This window comes from Lactuca virosa, chromosome 5 (assembly GCF_052849685.1).
Source record: "Lactuca virosa cultivar CGN04683 chromosome 5, Lactuca_virosa_CGN04683_v6, whole genome shotgun sequence".
Lineage (NCBI taxonomy): Eukaryota > Viridiplantae > Streptophyta > Magnoliopsida > Asterales > Asteraceae > Lactuca > Lactuca virosa.
Genome location: NC_136430.1, coordinates 185,471,648 through 185,485,614, shown reverse-complemented (window position 1 = coordinate 185,485,614; position 13,967 = coordinate 185,471,648).

Genomic DNA, 13,967 nt, shown 5'->3' with positions numbered 1-13,967 from the left:
TGATTATCTTAGTGATTATGAAACCATATCACAATTTATCCTCTAAGGACATCTTAGTGCATTTGTATGGCTAAGAAGAGGAATCCTGAATTGTTGAAATGGTTAAATCAAGAAGATAAATCATACTTCGTTCCAAAATCAAGTCTTAGAGTGACATGATCTTAAGAAGGTTTATAACACTTATCAAATGTAGAGTAAAATGTTTCTTACTCTTGTACATTTGAAATTGGTAAGTTGTGATGTTTTAGATAAGACAAAGACCAACTAAGACCAATTGTGTGAAGTGTTTGTCTTGATAAGAAACCACACTAACTCTTGAATATTTGTTTGTCAAGTAATGTTCCTTGACAAAGTGAATCTTATATGTCAAGAGGTCAGTGGGAGTCTTAAAGATCTTGAAAAGTTTCAAGAACTAATCAAGAATGAAACTATTGTTTATCACTAGCACACGACTTGAGGTTTGGAACCTATCATGTTGACATATTCTTGTTGCTATGCCCATTCCAATTAAAGTTGACTATGCATGTGAGTTCTATGAGTTCTCAATTGTTTGCATAACAACCTGGAAGCAATGGCAGGCCATGTGCTGCCAAGTGGCAAGAAATTAAGATTGAACAGGTTCTGTCCATATGAGTTTGGATTTGTCACAAACCTTGTCTTGTGATTATGGTTATGACAAATTCACATGGATAGGAACACATACACCATAAAAATCTAAGTGTCATAAGGTTTCTCTCCAATTCATGAAAATGATTGTGAGGAAATGCTTTCACCAAGTAGATTTTATGGAGATAGCAATTGTGTTATTTGCATTCTCAAATTCGATTATGATTACGGCATCCCTCTTCATAGTTCGAATTATGAGAAAGGGCAAAAGGTCTAAACATTTCAGACTTATGGCTGTAAGTTCTAAAATTGTTTAGACACACATGTGAGCTATCTAAGGAAAGGTGTATGAGTTTGAGGAGCCTAGATAATGTCTTATCGAAGCATCTTGTATTATAAATATGAACTTTGGTAAGAAATTCAATAAGTATTGATTTCTAGAAGTCCAACTGATTTCTGGGTACATGTCAAAGCTAGTGGGAGCATAAGTGTTATGCTAATAAGAATTTAATTATTATGCTAGTGGGAGCACAATTATTACGTTAAGTGTTGCGAGTTAGCAATGTTAATTATAGAAAACAAAAGGTTTCAATTCGCAAAGTTGCAAGGTTTGAAAAGTTGTTTTGCTATAAATAGGGGAGATGAATTTATACTTCATTTCGAATCTAAAAGCTTAGATTGAGATTTTAGATTCGAATGTAGTCATGGACATATGTGAATGGTATGCTGAAATGATTCAACATAAGGAAATTCTATATGTGGAAATATTATAGCAAGAGACTGGTAAAGTATCACGTCTTTATGTAAGACATTATGTATCGTATCCCATATGCTTCAGGTATAGGATCGATTACATATGCTATAACATTAATCTGTTCTAATTTTCCAAATGCCTAGGACATTAAGAGTGAAAATGGACTAGAACGAGAGATGACTAAAATGGTTAAGCAATTGTCGAGGACAATATGAGGTTTACCAAAGATTGGTTGCTTATGGACAGTTGGAAGTATATTGTAAATTTTGGAAGGAACATATTGACATATTCTGAAAAGAAGCAACTCTTGTTCAGAAGTGATAGTCAAAATGGGAATATGGAAATGTTTCCATAAGTGGAAGTTACTCTTTATAGACCTGGTATGATTAGAAAACTTAATGCAAGAAGGATGTTCAAATGAATGTACTTTGAATGAGAGACTTCGTTTCCATGGAATTGCTCTCCATTGGAATACTTTGTAATGTCTGTTGCCAAGTCTCTGTGACTTTTATGCATAGTCATTACAAGAGGATCAATGCATATAAGTTTAGAATCTAACATATTTCAGTAAATGGAAAGAATTTGGTATTCTTACATTTATCATAAGGATTTGGAATTGTGAAATGAGCATCATTGAAATGTTGTCAATTGATCTATTTCACAAAGAAAGGACCATAGGCAAACATAGTGTGCATGCTTGGAGCATGGCATAACTATTGTTTTAATTGAAGTATTATGTTGATTAATCGAAACATTATACAATGAATAATGTGTAATTAATATGGTGATTAAATAAAAGGTGTTTTGTTTATATTCATAAGTTCTGAGACCATATTGGATTCGATTATTCTTATGTTTCACTTTGCATGTTTTGACTTCCCGAATAACTAGGTTATTCAAACTATCCACAATTGATCATACTTTGGAAGTAGGTATTGAGGCAAGACTGTCATGAATCTGACTGTAGATTGTCTAGGTGTTTTAGACATAGCACAAGTTTGCTGCAGTGTTCATGAGTATTTCTGGAATAAGATTCGAGTATTGGATTAAACCCACGTTCATCTGAATCACTTCATGGATTTTATCACGAGTGATTGTGAGACGATAATATCTTATATTCTTGAAACCAAGACATGTGAGTTGTAGTTTACAAGTCGGTTGCACATTGACATATGTAAACGCACCAGTAACTTGGTGTTATAAAACATATTGTTGTGTGTAATTTGATGAGTAAGTATAAGCAAGAATTTGAGTCAAAGTTTATCCATTCCTTTTACCCAATGAGGGATAAAAGCGATATCTGTGGGCCCCTCGATGATTTAGTGATGACACTCTAAGTGCTTGGCCAAGCCTGGACTGATTTGATTTGTTCAATTAGTCAGTCGTCGTAAATTGGAAATCAGGAAACTACAGATGGACAGAGAGAATGATTATAATCCATGTCTCATGTCCATACGATATCTAGAATGGAGGAATATATGATCCCTTATCTAATGGACGTGTCATTGACTAGGTCAGAGTTCAACAACAGTTTTTAAGAGCTACGATTGCTAGTCGGGATTTTGGAGTCGTACTTGCAATAATAGTTATTAGACTTATCCAAGTGGGAGACTGTTGGATTAGGTATCTAAGCCCATAACTATTATTGGTATATACCTGACCCGAGAGTAGCATGGTCCATTTCGGGTTGCATATCACCAGGACAATTTGATAGGATGGATACTTGAGTAAGAGGTTACTTATGATTTCTTAATATATCATAAGTTCTAATATATCAATATGAAATCATATTATTTAATTAGTATTGATCAAGAATTAATTTGGAATTAATTGTGTGATCAAAAGAGACTAATTAAATATATGGAGATTGATTTGGTAAATCAATGATTCTTATAGTGTGGGCCAATTGTTATTTAGGATGGGATAAACCAATATGGTAGTCCATGGATAGTCCATGGAGGTTTAACCCATGGAGCCTAAGTAATATGAAAGGTCATGGGCATTAAGGTTTGCATGGATGTAACCCTAGACTTTGCCACACTATAAAAGGACTCCCTTGGCACCCAAAATCGACCACTAGAGTTCTTGGAGTTCATTAGAGCCGATTTTGGAGTTAGCAACATCTCTCTCAAGTTCTCCTTTGTCCTAGGTGTGTTGTGAACCGTTTGAGACATCACACTTGGGGTGCTAAGTTCTTAAAGGCCAAATACAACAAGTTCTACAAGCTACCTAAAGAGGTAAACTCCTAACTAGTATTTTATGTTGTTTATGTCAATAGTTTGCTAGTTGTAGGCTTAATGCTTTGGAAACAATATTGCATGTATAATTAGAGAAAACATAAATCCAAAGCATTTAGGGTTGTATGTGCACCATAGGATGTTGTAGTATACTAAAACCCAACAGGTCCACCAACTCGTCGAGTTACATAACCCACAAAATACTGGAACTTCGATCCTACTCGTCGAGTCTTAATTTCAAGAACTCGTCGAGTTCTCCTTCATACAAAATCGGGACCTTTTTCCTATGACTCGCCGAGTTCATCCTTGAACTCGTCGAGTCCTTCTTCATGCAAGTTGGAACCATTACCTGACTCCCCGAGTCCTATGAGCGACTCGCCGAGTCCCCCAAAGTCCAAGTCTACCAAGTCGATTTCAGTCGGGCTTATTGCATCCAGAACATAGATCTGACCTCCTAGGGTCGATATAACACGTAAAGTCATGAAATTTACGTCCATGCATGGGTCTTCAAGCTCAAAAGACCCAAAAATGAAGTCTACAAGGTGCATGGGGCTCTCATGGCCATAAAGTTGGCACCTTTATGCCATGAGAGCCCTCCAAGGTTCAAGATCTGAAGTCATCACTCTACTATACACCCTACACCCGAATATGACTTAGAAATGCCCCAAAAATGACAAGATTCAAGCCCTAAAGAAGATTTAATAAATGGGAAGTCAAGGTTGATGCTTTTTACCTCAAAGAAGTTGGAAATGCAACCAAGACTCTGGACCTACTGCCTTCTTCTTGAACCTCCAAGCCTTTCCTTCCTTCTCCAACCTTCAATTCACAGAAATGGCACCAAAATAGCTCAAGAACACTCACAACTGATTAGGGTTTCGAGAATGGGGTCTGAGGGTGATGGAGGCTAGAGTGGAGGCCAGTTAAAGTGTTTAAATAGGGTGCAAACCCTCAAATCTAGGGTTTCATCTAGACTGATCTACTCGTCGAGTCGCCTTCCGGCTCGGCGAGTAGACTTTTCCACCCGCGTCCAATCACTCGCACCTACTCGACGAGTTGGGCCTCCAACTCGTCGAGTCCCTGTGTAAATATGCAAAAACTTGTAATAAAAATACGTATCGGGAACTGGGCATTACAAATCTCCCCCACTTATTTTAGACTTCGTCCTCGAAGTCTGCTACTACATCCGGAAAAAGCTCGGGGTAGTTTTCCCTCATCTCGTCCTCCGGATCCCAAGTCTATTTTGAGCCCTTGCGGAGCTGCCATTGCACCTTCACCAACTCAACCCTCTTGTTCCTCAGATCCTTCGACTTCCTGTCGAGTATAGCTACTGGTCGCTCAATGTAATTCAGGCTGTCATACACCTGAATATGCTCTATAGGCACCACTGCAGAGTCGTCTACTAGACACTTCCGCAGCTGGGAGATGTGAAAGGTACTATGAATCTGGCTAAGCTCGGCCGGAAGATCCAACCTATACGCCACCTTGCCCACCCGGGCTGCAACCTTGAAAGGACTGATGTACCTGGGGCCTAACTTGCCCCGCTTCTTGAACTGGATGACACCTTTCCAAGGTGACACCTTCAGGAGAACCATATCCCCGACCTGGAATTCCAGGTCCGAACGGTGCTTATCGGCATAACTTTTCTGCCGACTCTGAACAGTCTGGAGCCTGCTCCGTACCTGCTGGATCCTCTCTGTCATCTTGAGTACCACTTCAGTACTCCCCATGACTCTCTGCCCAACCTCACCCTAACAAATCGGGGTCCTGCACTTCCTCCCGTACAACATCTCGAAGAGTGGACGGTCGATGCTCGTGTGGTAACTATTATTGTAGGAAAACTCTGCCAATGGAAGGTAGGTATCCCAACTACCACCAAATTCCAGAACACATGCCCGCAACATATCCTCCAAAGTCTGGATGGTCTGCGCGCTCTGACCATCCGCCTGCGGGTGAAAACCAGTGCTAAAGTGCAGACGAGTGCCCAACTCGTCGTGAAACCTCTTCCAGAATCTGGAAGTGAACCATACGTCTCTGTCAGAAATCACGGAGACTGGCACTCCGTGTCGAGCTACTACCTCTCGGATTTAGATATCGGCCAACTTCTCGGTCGAGATACTCTCCTGGATCGGGATGAAATGAGCACTCTTGGTCAATCGATCCACGATGACCCAAATCGAATCCACTCCCCGTGTGGTCCTGGGAAGCTTTGTGGTGAAATCCATAGTAATATCTTCCCATTTCCACATAGGGATATCTAACGGTTGTTTCTTGCCATGAGGCCTCTGGTGCTCTGCCTTGACCTTCTTGCAGGTCAGGCATCTCTCGACGTACCAGGCTACATCCCGCTTCATGCAGGGCCACCAGTAATCAGGACAAAGATCTCTGTACATCTTCGTCGCCCCGGGATGAATGAAAAATCAGGATTTGTGCGCCGCCTTCATCAGAACCTGGCGCACACCTCCATGATACGGAACCCACACCCTGCGGTGCAATGTCAACAACCCTCAACTATCATATTCGAAGGAGATAACTTAACCTACAATACGCTCGCTATTTCGATGTTCCTCCTTCATAGCCTCCTACTGAGCCTCTCAGAACTGATCTAGAAGCGGAGTCACCACTATCATTCGTAAGCAAATGTCTCTGATCGGTGCTGCCTTGTGGCTAAGAGCATCGACCACAACATTGGCCTTCCCTGGGTGGTATAAGATCTCACAATCGTAATCCTTCACCACATCTAGCCACCGGCGCTGCCTCATGTTCAGATTTGGCTGATCCATGAGATACCTCAAACTCTTGTGATCCGTGTAAATGGTACAACGGACCCCATAGAGGTAATCTCGCCAAATCTTGAGGGAGAAGACGACCGCCCCCAACTCCAAATCATGTGTCGGCTAGTTCGCCTCGTGAGGCTTCAGCTGCCTCGAGGCGTAGGGGATGACATGCCTTCTCTGCATCAGTACTGCGCCCAAATCCGAAATGGACGCATCGCAGTATACTACGAAATCCTCCACGCCCTCTGGCAGGGCGAGGATCGGCGCCTCGCATAGTCTTTGCCTCAATGTCTTAAATGATGCCTGCTGCTCAGGGCCCCAACAAAATACAACGGCTTTCTTCATTAGTCGGGTCAAGGGTACGGCTATCTTGGAGAAATCCTGAATGAATCTCCGGTAATAGCCCGCCAATCCTAGGAAACTCTGAATCTCAGATGGAGACTTCGGAACCTCCCATATCATTACGGCCTCCACCTTGGCCGGGTCAACCAAAATACCGTTCTGGTTGACAAGGTGCCCAAGAAATTGCACCTCGCGCAACCAGAACTCACACTTGGAGAACTTGGCGTACAAGCTCTCCCTCCTCAAGGTATCCATCACCTCTCCCAAGTGCTCCTCGTGCTGCTCCTACACCTTGGAATAGACCAAGATGTCATCGATGAAAACTATTACAGACCGATCCAACATCGGTCTGCATACGCGGTTCATGAGGTCCATGAACGCGACAGGAGCATTGGTCATAGCAAGTCCGGAACGCAGTCTTCTGTACATCCTCATCTCTGACCCTCATTTGATGGTAACATGTACGTTAATCTATCTTGGAAAACCAAGATGCCCCCTGTAGCTGGTCAAAGAGATCATCAATCCTCGGGAGTGGGTAACAGTTCTTCACCGTTACCTTGTTCAGCTCCCGGTAATCTATACACATCCGATGCAACCCGTCCTTCTTCTTCACAAACAGGATCAGGGCTCCCCAAGGCGAACTGCCCGGCCTGATAAATCCCTTGTCTAACAGCTCCTGCAGCTGTGTAGACAACTCCTGCATCTCAGGAGGAGCCAACCGATATGGTGCCTTGGCTATCGGAGCCGCACCAGGGATCAGGTCGATCCTAAACTCCACCTGTCTCTCCGAAGGTATCCCAGGCAAATCCTCTGGAAACACATCCGGGTACTCTCGCACCACTAACACATCACTCACAGTCGCCTTACCCTCCTCCCGGGTATCCATGACGTAGGCGACATATCCGACGCAACCCTGCTGAAGGTAGCGCCTAGCCCTCGCTGTTGAGCATAAAGCCGGTCCACGCTGTAGCCTCTCGCCCTGAATCACCAGCTCTCCTCCACTTAGGGTCTTGACACGTACCAACTGATGCGTGCAGTCTATCACTGCCCCTTTAGGGCTTAACCAATCCATATCGACGATAACCTTGTTCCCTTGCAATGGTATGGGAACCAAGTTCACCAGGTAGCGCTCCTCGAACAACCTCAAAACACAATCTCTGAAAACATCTGACGCTCGTACTGATCGGTCGTCAGCAATATCGACCTCTAGAGGGCAATCCAACATACCCGAAGACCCAGGGAACCTCTTGCTAAGCGCAAGAGAGACAAATGATCGGGTAGCACCCGAATCGAACAACACCTAAACTGGGATACCGTTCACATGGAACGATCCCGTCACCACATCGGGTGCGGTGCGTGCCTCCTCGGTAGTCAACTAGAAGGCTCGGTTCCTCACCACTGGAGCCTCTGACTTGCCCTGCCAGCCATCAGTAATCCGCAGGGTCGCTGGAGCTGGCGCTGCTGCTGTTAATCTCGGGGAGTTGGCCTTTTTATGGCCCTTCTGATTGCAATGAAAGCAAATCAGGTCTGATGTCTGAATGGTGGGGGTAGGGGAAGTACAATCCCTGCCAAAGTGCCCAGTCTTGCCGCACTTATGGTAGCTTGATCTTGACCCAGTGCGTCAAACTCCCTCATGTGACCTGCCGCATTTCCCACAGCGGCTCCGGCCCTGCTGGACCTTCTACCTAGAGTCGAATCCCTTAGGTTTCGTCCCCGAAACCCCAGTAACATGCTCCATATCTTCCTTCCTCTTCCTAAGGTGCTCCAAGTCAATCTCCCTCTCCGTCGTCCTGGCAATCATAGAATCCAGGGTCGGGCATGCTGAGTAGCTGACATGCTCCCGAATATCTGCCCTCAACATGTCATGATAGTGGGTCTTCCGCATCTCCTCATCTTCGGCATACTGAGGCACCAATAAGGCCCTCTCCCGAAACTTGGCGGTAATCTCCGCCACCGTCTCAGTAGTTTGTCTCATGTCAAGAAACTCCCTGGCCAACTGCTGAAGCTCCACAGCCGGCGCAAACTCAGCCCTAAACCTGGTAACAAAGTTAGACCAGGTCATAGCCTCAATGACTGAAGCTCCCAAAGAATCACCAACCGACTCCCACCAATCTCTAGCCATGTCTCTCAAACAACCTGCAGTGTACCAGACCTTCGACCCCTCCAGACAGGAGCTCGTCAACTAGGTAGACTCCATGTCTGCAATCCACCTCCTGACAACAATGGGGTCCTTCATCCCGTGGAATTCTGGCACACCACATCCCCTGAAGTCCTTAAAGGATAGTGTGCGCGCCCATGACTAGCTAGACGCCTAGTCAATCCTAAACGCCTTGAGGGGATCCTCCATCAGCTCGATAATCCCTTCCTTGATCGACCCGAAAATCGCTGGGGTCGACTCAAGGATACCTCTCGTGATCTCAGAAGCAATAAACTCGCGTAGTCCCTCATCCACTGGCTCGGATCCCGAACCCGAACCTGATCCTGAACCTGATCCTGACCCTGAACCTCCTCCTCTGTGTCGCATAATCATCATCATTCTGAAACAAAACACATAATCGTCAGGGTCGTACATAACCTCGAGAGGTCTCACATACTACAAGTTCCCTAGTTCTATCTCAGCCCTCCTTGACTCGAGTACGGATCCTCTGCTTTCAGTAGTTAGGGCCCATACTACCTTCCACATCTATCCGTACTTTCCTCAAGGATTGCCTTGACTTCACCAAGTCCCTTTCACTACTACTGGTCGCTGCACTAATTTCATCCTAGGCTTACCCTAGGGTAACCCTCCGACCTACTCTCCGCCATCAGCTGCATAAGGAATTCCTGCCACCTTTACCTAACTAGATTGCGAATACCATTACATATCACTAAGACCAGATAATTCTTCGAATGAGAGGTCCTACCCTACAATGATTGGACTTAAACAAGAGTTGCGCAATAGGGCTAGACCTAACCTTCTGAAATTATTTAGTCCTCGCAATATGTAACTTAACGTATCCGTTTACTAGTTAGCTAAAGATAACTAGAACTCCTAATAGCACAAAGCAAGCAACATTCAAGCATTGAGTAACCATACCAAGCATACCCTATACATGCCATCGTATTACTGACTAATCAATTATAGCATGTATCTCAATAAGCACATATAGCAGGCACATAAGGCATCTCCCTAGATCCTTAGCCCTAATCTAGCATGCAGTTCTCATACAAAGTCAATAGGCATATAAGGCATCATTCCTAGATCCTTAGCCCTAATCTAGCATGCAGTTCTCATAGTCATATCACATCATAACATAACATGTATGGGTATCTTGGGGAAAACTTACTTGAGCTCAGCCGGTTGCACGCATCATACACCTCGTTCTTTTCAAAGTTCATTTTTCTCTTTTCAAATACTTTTCAAAAATTCTTTTTATAAAAATGATTTTTCTTTTGAAAATTTTCATACCAAATCCTCAGTTTGAGTCCAGACACACCCGAGAGGGTGCCCGAATCCCTCAAACTAAGGCTCTGATACCAACTTGTAACATCCCAATTTTCACGACCAAATTTTTTTGTTTTTAATTAAGTAACTTATAAAATAGTTTACTGAAGAACATCATCGAATCATATAAATTCATAAAACCATAGTCATATGTCTCAACCATATCATCAAAATAGTAATAATGTCAGAGTACAATCCCATGGATCTCAAAATGCGGAAATCATATGTGTGCGATGCGCTGCTACCGTGTCGACTCCTTCCCTTTCGATGAAGAGGTATCTGAAACAAAACTGAAAACTGTAAGCACGAAGCTTAGTGAGTTCCCCCATCATACCACATACCATAAACAAATACTGCCCATCCCTCGGTATCTTTCAACCAGTATCTGACTGGCATGATCGGAAGCTGGACTTCCCATTGGTATCTTTCAACCGGTAGCCAGGAGCTGACCTCCCCTTCGGTATCTTTCAACCGGTAACCGGGAACTGATCCCCCCTTCGGTATCTTCCAACCGGTAACCGGGAGCTGACCTCCCCTTCGGTATCTTTCAACCGGTAACCGGGGACTATTTCACCCCTATAACTACCACATAATAACATATCATGAACATACTGCTAGGCATGCATGGGTGTTGTCTACCCCTTCAGTATCTTTTAACCGGTATCCGAGGGCTATTCCACCCCACCTACTACTATCACGTATAACAGAGCATCCTAGCACATAAAGCATATCATATAGTGGCAACCCAGACAATTATCACAAAGACAATCATCTAATCAAACAACTTCTACTAGCGGGCCGACATTGTGGCCGTAGACCCACTCCTACTGGAAGGTAACTCACCTCAATGACGTGAAGTGTCCGAACTATCCTTGATGCTGGGATCAACTCCTCTCACCTCCTACACATAAAAACCTTCCTTAATTACCATTTCATACTCTTAACCCTTTCAAGGGTCAACTCAGGTCACGTCCAAGTCAAGGTCAACACCCTGGTCAAAGTCAACTTTTGGTCAAAGTCAACATCTGGTTGACTCAACTCGCCGAGTTGGTCCACCAACTCGTCAAGTTCCATAACCCACAAAGTACTGGAACTTCGATCCTACTCGTCGAGTCTTTCAAGAACTCGTCAAGTTCTCCTTCATACAAAATCGGGACCTTTTTCCTATGACCCGCCGAGTTCATCCTTGAACTCGTCGAGTCCTTCTTCATGCAAGTTGGAATGTTAGTCCTTGACTCGCCAAGTCTTTCCTTGACTCGTCGAGTTCTTCTTCATATACCCTGGGACATTGCCTTGAACTCACCGAGTCCTTTGATCTTCCAGTCCATATTCAAATCCATCTTGTTGATTCCTCTTCTAGACTCAACCTGGTTCCTCAGAAACAGAAAAGATCGGGGAACCATTACCCGACTCGCCGAGTCCTATGAGCCACTCGCCGAGTCCCCCAAAGTCCAAGTCTACCAAGTCGATTTAAGTCGGGCTTAATGCATCCAAAACATAGATCTGACCTCCTAGGGTCGATACAACACGTAAAGTCATGAACTTTACGTCCATGCATGGGTCTTCAAGCTCAAAAGACCCAAAAATGAAGTCTACAAGGTGTATGGGGCTCTTATGGCTATAAAGTTGGCACCTTTATGCCATGAGAACCCTCCAAGGTTCAAGATCTGAAGTCATTACTCTACTATACACCCTACACCCGAATATGACTTAGAAATGCCCCAAAAATGACAAGATTCAAGCCCTAAAGAAGATCTAACAAATGAGAAGTCAAGGTTGAAGCTTTTTACCTCAAACAAGCTGGAAATCCAACCAAGACTCTGGATCTACTGCCTTCTTCTTGAACCTACAAGCCTTTCCTTCCTTCTCCAAGCTTCGATTCACAAAAATGGCACCAAAATAGCTCAAGAACACTCACAACTGATTAGGGTTTCGAGAATGGGGTCTGAGGGTGATGAAGGCTGGAGCGGAGGCCAGTTAAAGTGTTTAAATAGGGTGCAAACCCTCAATTTAAGGGTTTCATCCAGACTGATCTACTCGTCGAGTCGGCTTCCAGCTCGACGAGTAGACTTTTCCACACGCGTCCAATCACTCGCACCTACTCGATGAGTTGGGACTCCAACTCGTCGAGTCCCTATGTAAATATGCAAAAACTTGTAATAAAAATACGTACCGGGAACCGGGCGTTACACCCTAGGAGTTTAAGGCTGTATTGTAGGCCTTAGCCTGGTTAGGTTAGGTGGACCCAATCTCCTTTGTGGGCTTTATTGTCATGGGTTGGCCCTTTTAGGCCCATTATTGTAAATGGGTCGAATATGGTTGGGCCTATTGAAAGGAAATGCTTTTGGGCCTTCTTTGAAGAGTCCGAAATTAGGGATTTTAGGCCTTGGTTGGGTTTGTATCATATTTTTAATTAGGGTATTTTTTATAATTAGTCAGTGTGAGATTTTTGGTGATTGGTTGCTGAGAAATTATTATTTTCAGCAGACGATGTGACTTCTCTTCCCGGTACTACGGGTCGAAGGCACCAAGGCCGGCCCATTATCTGTTTAGTCAGTATGTTTGTTGTTGTGTGTTACATGTTGTGATCAAGTTGAAACACACCCCAGGGAGGGGCCCAATATGATATGTCGGGTTGAAATATACCCCAGGGCGGGGCCCACTGTGACATGTTTGGGTTGAAATATACCCTAGGGCGAGGCCCCTGGGCGGGGGCCCATACTCGTGTGGGGTTGGAATGAACCCCAGGGCAGGGCCCATTGGTATTACTAGTATGTGTTATTTTGGGAAAACTCACTAAGCATTAGCTTACAGTTTGTATTATTATTTCAGGTACTTCCGGTTCTAAGGGGAAGGGTCCGGCTTGATGGCACAACATTCACTCTCCACTATTTTCCGCATTTCCTGTTACTGACACTCTGATGACTTTTTATGATTATGTATTGGATTTTGGTATTGAACTTATTACTGTAACCTTATATTAAAATGAAAAATGTTCTCTGGTTTTTGGGCTGTTACAATTGGTAAATTTAGATGAGCCAGCTAACTACAACGAAGCAATGGCGAGCCCTGTAGTTTCCAAATGGAAAGAGGCAATGGAAAACAAGATCCAGTCCATGTATGACAACCAGGTTTGTAATTTGGTTGATCATGAACTTGGTCGAAAGACAGTAGGTTGCAAATGGATATTCAAGAAGAAGACTGACATGGATGGGAAAACACACATTCAAAGCACGACTTGTTGCAAAGGGATTTACTCAAACCTTTGGGGTTGACTATGATGTGACCTTTTCACCAGTGGCTAAGATCAAGTCGATTAGGATAATGCTTGTCATAGCTTCCTTTCATGATTATGAAATATGGCAAATGGATGTCAAAACTGCTTTCTTTAAGGGGAAGTTAACTGAGGATGCTTACATGAGTCAACCAGAGGGTTTTGTACATGCAAAGTTTCCTAATAGAGTATGTAAGCTTGAGAAATCCATTTATGGATTGAAACAAGCATCTCGCAGTTGAATCTTTGTTTCCATGAGAAAGTGAAAGAGTTTGGTTTCTCTAGGAGCGAGGAGAGTATCCTCAGAAGATAATCATGTAGATCCTTTCATGAAGGCTCTGAGTAGGGTTAAGCATAACCAACATGCTATGAGCATAGGCTTGAGATGATATTACTTTTAGTAGTTAGTTGATATTTTGAAACTTGTAACAAAATACATGTAATTGACTTTGATGATTAAGTAATAGAAATTATTTATGACTATGGTTACTGCCTT